The 6,448-nt window shown below is 50.2% G+C and overlaps 1 long non-coding RNA gene across 1 annotated transcript in view; it reads left to right on the top strand.

Annotated features, from left to right (window-relative positions):
* The first annotated feature begins 3,720 nt into the window (after nucleotides 1-3,720).
* LOC109321669 overlaps nucleotides 3,721-6,448 on the top strand; it is a 19,258-nt gene continuing 16,530 nt past the window's right edge. Inside the window, exon 1 of the long non-coding RNA XR_002104135.1 lies at nucleotides 3,721-4,184. This is a non-coding gene — a long non-coding RNA (uncharacterized LOC109321669). The remainder of the gene's footprint in view (nucleotides 4,185-6,448) is intronic.

The following is a 6,448-nucleotide window of genomic DNA, read 5'->3' on the forward strand; positions in this document are numbered from 1 at the left end:
TGCAGAGCTCGGGGCCGGAGGCAGGGCCGCGGCCGTTGCAGTGCCGCCGGCGGGCCACGGGGGGGCGCTGCCGCCTCAGGGGCGCCCGGGAGCGGCTCGTCCTGCCCCGGCGAGGGCGGATCTGGCCGGCCTGCTGAAGGGCGCCCAGGTGTTGTCATGTGAAGGAAAAGGAAAGAGCCGCCAGCAGAAACGCGTCCCAGCGCCGGCGGGTCGGTTGTGACCGCGCTGGGCCGACACCAGGGCCTTTGGGTGAATGTGCTGCCTTTTATTAGACCGACGACGTAGTCGGGGGAAATGGTCCTTGCAAGTTTTTGAGCACCAAAGCGGTTCTGCAGGCACGGGGGAGTCTGCTGGCAGTTGTGCGCGCTGCTGGGTGCAGCAGAAGCCAAAAAGCAAAATGCAGGTATGTGAAAACCCAAACGCAGGAGGGGAGACATGGGAGAGGGGAGACAGGCAGGTGGGCAACAGTGGCCTGGAGGCGGAAGGCAGACCGGTTACCTGGGTTTATCGGACTGCAGGCAGGTTATATATAACGTGCCACAAATCCATTGTGTTTATTTAATCCATGATTTTTTTGTACACAGTACTTTACAAAGTGAACTTCGTAGGCTCAGCGATGAAAGGTGTTTTGTAAATTCCCTTTGAAGTCTAGAACTGAGAGCTCAGGGAGAGAGGGGTTGCCTTGTGAGAAGTGGGCACCCACAGGCAATTGGGTACTTTTGTCTTTGATAGGTTTTCAGTGCACATTCATTCTGGTTTGGATTTGGTGTTGTTGTAAAACAGGTGGGCAAAATATGGCCCGTGGGTCAGAGGGGCTTTCTCCGGCCTGCAGCAGGTCCTTTGGTCCTGCGTGGCCTAAGCACCACCCGGCCAGGGCACATCCTGCTGCTCCCTGGACACGCAGCAGGGCTGGGGCAGCTCTGCAGCTGGACTGTCTTTCTAGGCAGCCCAGGCAGTAGCAGGTCCTGGCTGCTGCTGCCCTGGCCCTAGCCCCATGGTACCAGTGGGGACCTACACACACAGCCCCAAACTAGCACACCCCACACCTGCTCCAGACTTACCCATCCAGGCTCAGCAGCTGCAGCAGCACCCCCCTTGCCACTGCCAAGCAATTCTTGTTGCAGCCAGCCAGAGTCTGTGCCACACTGGGCTGCCCAGCACGGTAGCAGTGGCAGTGACCGTGCAGAGCAGCCACAGGGCAGCCCGGTGCAGCATGAGCTGTGTGGCTGCACCAGGAATTGGCTGGCAGTGGCAAGGGCCACTCTTCCCCTGTACCAAGCAACAGTTTCTATCCAACTGCCACCACTGCTGCTGAGCCAGGACAGATGAGTCTCGAGCGGGCGAGTCTGGAGCAGATGCGGGGCATCCCAGGTCAGGGATGCATGCGCTGGTCCCTACCAGTATCGTGGGGCTGGGGCCAGTGGCAGTGGTGGCTGGAAGGAGCTGCCCCAGCTCTGCTACATGCCCAGGATGTCTATGGAGCAGGCTGAGGCCGTGCATGGTTGGCGGTGACAGGGAGGCGCCACAGGGTGTGAAGGCTCCGGGTTGTTGCAGGGCAGGGATTGACCAGCTCAGGGGGTTGCATATGGAGGCTTCCTTGCACACTGCACCATACCTTCAAACACTCCCCCCACAACCACATCCTCTCCTCCACACACATAATCACACCCCCACAAACACTGCACCTACCCACACCCTTCCTCACACACCCCCACAAACCCCCTACCTCTCCACAATCATGCACCCCTGGGGGGAGCCCCGCTCACTGCTACATATACCCACCACAGACACACACACAGACACCCCGCCACTCTCCTTCTCCACACACCCATCCCCCACAAATCCCCCATACCCACCCATGTACATACACATCTACACACCCACAGCCCCCCACAAACCACATACCTACCCACCCACACCCCTGCAATATACAAGAGTAACATTTCATTTTGAGCTATTATGGCATCACCTCTATATACACAACAGAAACGATAAAGGTATTTGAAAAAATAAAATTAAAATATGTTATTGTGTATGTTTGATTTTTAGCATATAATTTGGCGTTTTTTCCAAGATGGTGAACCCCCTTCCCAAAAAGAAGTACTTCCAGGGCCAAAGGGAGGGACTTCCAGTGGCAAAGGTCAGGGGCGGGACTTCTCATCCCAAGGTGGCAACCAGGGGGTAGGGTGTTTGTCAAGGGGCAGGACCACCCTTGCAGCTCTCAGCAGCTCACCAAAACTCATTAAGTGGCCCTCCAGCTGAAATAATTGCCTGCCCCTGTTGTAAAACCTGCCAACACATTTTCTCCACTACACTCCACAACAGAACCATCACCATTCCTGGATCTTATACCTGTACCTCCAGAAATGTTATATATTTCCCTCCAGTGCACTGAATGCCCTGATAGAAAATACATAGGAGAGACCAAACAACAACTGCGCACCAGTATGAATGTACACTGGAAACCTATCAAAGAAAAAAATACCCAATTCCCTGTGGGTGCCCACTTCAAACAAGTCAACCACTCGCTCTCCATTCTCTCAGTTCTAATCCTCAAAGGGAATTTACAAAGTACCTTTACTAGATGAATCATGAACCCACAAACTTCACTTCATCCATCTACTGGGTACAAAAAATCATGGATTAAATATAGAAATTAGATTTATGGCACATTATAACCTGCCTGCTATCTGATAATCCCAGGTAACCTGTTTGCACATTACCAGCTGCATTCTATCACGAGGTCAACATTCCTCTTTTTCCCTCCCACTAACCTGTCTCACATCTATTGTCTCCCATGACCTCTGATCTTCACTGTCACACATTTGCATTTTCACAGACCTGCGTTTTACATATTGGCTTCTATTTCACCCAGGACAACACATGAACACCAACAGACTCTCCCTATGCCCAAAGAAGGGTGTTTGTGCCCTCCAGCTTGCAAAGAACAATTTTTCCAACTATTTAGTTGGTTTAATAAAAGAGATCACATTTGCCCAAAGAACCGTGTCTTACAGTGCTAGAGCTGGTTTGTATTCAAAATTAATTTGCACCAGTGGTGGGGCCATAAGGCCCCTTTTGCACACAGAATTACAGACTCATAGAGCGCTTCTACATGAGACACTTTACTTCAGATTAGCACTTATTATTGTGCAGTAAGTGCCACAGTCTACATGTGCAGGTGTTTACTGCACTCTAATTTTCTCTAATTGCAAGTAAATTTTTTACATGCAAAGACAAATAGCAAATTTAGTCTCGATGACTTACTGCACGGTAGTACATATGTAGATGCCTGACAGAGCAGGAGCTGCCTGCTGCTGCGGCAGGCTGTGCCACTGAAGCCCAGGCCGGGACTATGCCCCCCTGCCCCAGCCGCAGGGAGTTCCCAGCCCCAGTTTAACTGAGATCCTTATTCTGGGAGATGGGAGATTCTCCCACTGCTGGTCCTAAAGCCACAGAACTGGCACTGGGAAAAGAGAATTGACCAGTGCTGGCCCCACAACCATGGAGGTAGCATTGAGAGAAAAGAATCTCCCAGCCCAGGTCCATGACTGCAGAGCTTGGGCTGGGAAATAGGTATCTCCCAGCCCTGTTATTGCAGAGTGGGGACTGGGAGCTCACTGCTGCCAGTGCAGGTGGACATAATCCCACCCAGGCTCTGCTGGCGGAGCCCACCCTGGCAGCAGGAAGCTCCTGAGGGCAAGAAGCAACGTTCCAGCCCCCACCAGGAGAAAGCTGTTTCTTAGCCCCAAACTCCCTGCCAGCCCCTGGGCTAGCACCTAGGGGGAGCCTAGAGCTCCCCCAGGCTGCTGCAGGGTCCCAGTTCAGAAATCCTGCCAGACCCCAGGTATGGCTATCAGTCTGATCCCGAGGGAAAGGGCAAGACCCTCCAGCCAAGAACCTCCAGCTTTGCTCCTAGCAGAAGCATTGGCACATCCCAGGCAAAGTCCCCCGGCTTGGCTGTAGCCAACAGCCAATGCCTCTGGGAGGGCTTAAAACAGCCTGACACATAGCAGAGGGGGAAGAGGTAGGGGCCACTAGCAAAACCCAGAAGCATGCAAAATACCTATGGTAGAACACAGGCATAGCTATGCCTAGATCATCTCCAACCAGTGGTTGTCCAACCTCTTCTGGAACAACTCCAGTGATGGAGAGTCCACAACTTCCCTAGGCAGTCTACTCCAGTGTCTCATTGCTCTAACAGTGAAAAAGTTTTTCCAGATATCCAGTACATTTTTCTGGATATCAGAGAGGACAGAGGAAGTTTTTGGTGAGGTACAATCAGATTTTCCCTCTGCTGCTCCCTCAAATTGCAGCCTCAGGGCAGCGTCACAGTGCCATCCCCCGAGTCACCAGCATCCATCCTGGCTCAGGTGGGCTGCTGGAGGACTAGAAGCTCTTGGTCTGGGTTCTGTTTCACTCACCACTTGATCTGTGGAGCAACACTATCTTAGCCACTAAACTTAACCTAGTCTCCTAGCTACTGACTGAAGGCTATTATTATAGAAGTTTATAAAGCTGAAGGATGAAAGGTGGTAGAATGGCCAGTAGCCATTTTCTTGAATTCAACTGAACTGTACCACATTGAGTATAATAACTATTACCACCACAGAAAAACAGGTCCATTTCAGTTCCATTTCTGTACTACTTGACATTCATTACATCTGGATGAATTCCAACTACCCTGCTACCCTGAAAAGCTATTCCATAAAAATAATTGTTTAAGTCCATCACAAATTTCCCTTTAATTCTTCAGTAACACTGTAAGTAAAGTGAAACTCTGCTCTATGTTTTTCATCTGCTTGAAGTTTCCTGGCCATCAAAAGAGCTTAAAAATTAATATTAAAATTTCAACTAAATTCTAATAATCAGTCCTTGCTTTTTTATTACAGATGAGACTTCTCCGCTGAATGATGCATGATAATAAGCTATGATGCCTTGAGAGCTATGTAGCCTGTTATAGACAAAAACATCCTTTGAATAAAACCAATTGTGCCAGACGTACTAGGCAAAGACCCTATGTTAGTAAGAAAGACAGTTCTCAAGAAATAATGGGTACTTTGACCACTTAAATTAAACTTAGGAGAAGCAGATAGTTGCATGCTAAAATAAGCAATTCAAAATCCAAATGATACTTTTTCAGGACATGGAGGCACTAAAAATTAAAAACACAATTATATAAAATGGTTAAACACTACAGCATAGTAAAGGCACCTGACACATAGGTTCTAACACCAACAGGGTACATCAGCATGTGCAATCTGTGCAACACAATAAACACCAGCACAGTTTGCACTGGAGTCAGCTGCTCCCAGGGGCAGCATTTACACATGCTCCCAGGACTGCAGCACATAGAGCTGGGGTGGAGCAGTTGGTGATAGACCTGGAGGGGGGGAGCCTTGGGCTCCAGATGGTGGCATTGGGTGGCAGAGGGGCTGGCTGGGGCACAAGGGTACTACAGTGTGGGGCTACCCAGAAGGCAGCTCCCTCACATAAGCACCCTCATGCCCCAGCCAGCCCCCATCACAATCTACACATTCATTTGATCACACGTAAGTACTCTGCTGTAAGATAGTGCTGCCCCCGACAATACTATCTTAGATAATAATCAATCACATTGATACTGGTGCATGTGTAGACAGTGAGGTTTTACTGCAGAGCTAATTATTTTACTCCTCAGTAAAGTGCACATGAAGATGCACCCATGGGCTGGATCCAGACGTGCAGGCATATATAGTTTGTGGCACCACAGATCACAAGCCTGGCATGTTAAAATGTGCACCGTGCTGCAAATTTGCAGTGCAGGGGCAAGGTTTGCTACCAGGAAATCTCAATAGCACATAAAAAAAAAAAGCCCCAACATGTGGTATGGCACATGTCACAGGAGCATGCACCAGCATGGAGGCTCAGCCCTCCAGTGGGATGCTCTGGCTGCAGGTCAAAGCATCTCTCCTCCTCTAGCTCTGCCCCAGCTTCTCCAGCACACCAGGAGCCTGGAGGAGCAGGGAAATGGCTATTTTCTCACAGCAGGTCATTTTGCCTTGCACCAAACCCCACATGCAGGGGCATGTACAGTGGCAAAAAGCGGCACAAATTTGTGCTGCTGCTATTTTTGTCATGGCAAATGTATGCCTCTACATGTGGGGATGCACCCATCAATCTTAGAATCATAGAAGTAGGGTCAAAAGGGACCTTGTAGATCTTCAAGTCCGACCTCCCAACTGGGCGGGAGAAAAACTGGACTCAGATGAATCCAGCCAGGTAGGCATCAAGCCTCTTCTAAAAGATCCCCAGGGTAGAAGCCAGCACCACTTCCCTAGGAAGTTGGTTCCAGCTCCTAGCCGCCCTGACTGTGAAGTAGTTCTTGCGGATGTCTAATCTAAACCTACTCTCCAATAATTTGTGTCCATTATTCCTTGTTACGCCAGGGGGCGCTAGGGGAAACAGT

Source organism: Crocodylus porosus, unplaced genomic scaffold (assembly GCF_001723895.1).
Source record: "Crocodylus porosus isolate Cpor-Errol unplaced genomic scaffold, CroPor_comp1, whole genome shotgun sequence".
Taxonomy (NCBI): Eukaryota; Metazoa; Chordata; order Crocodylia; family Crocodylidae; genus Crocodylus; species Crocodylus porosus.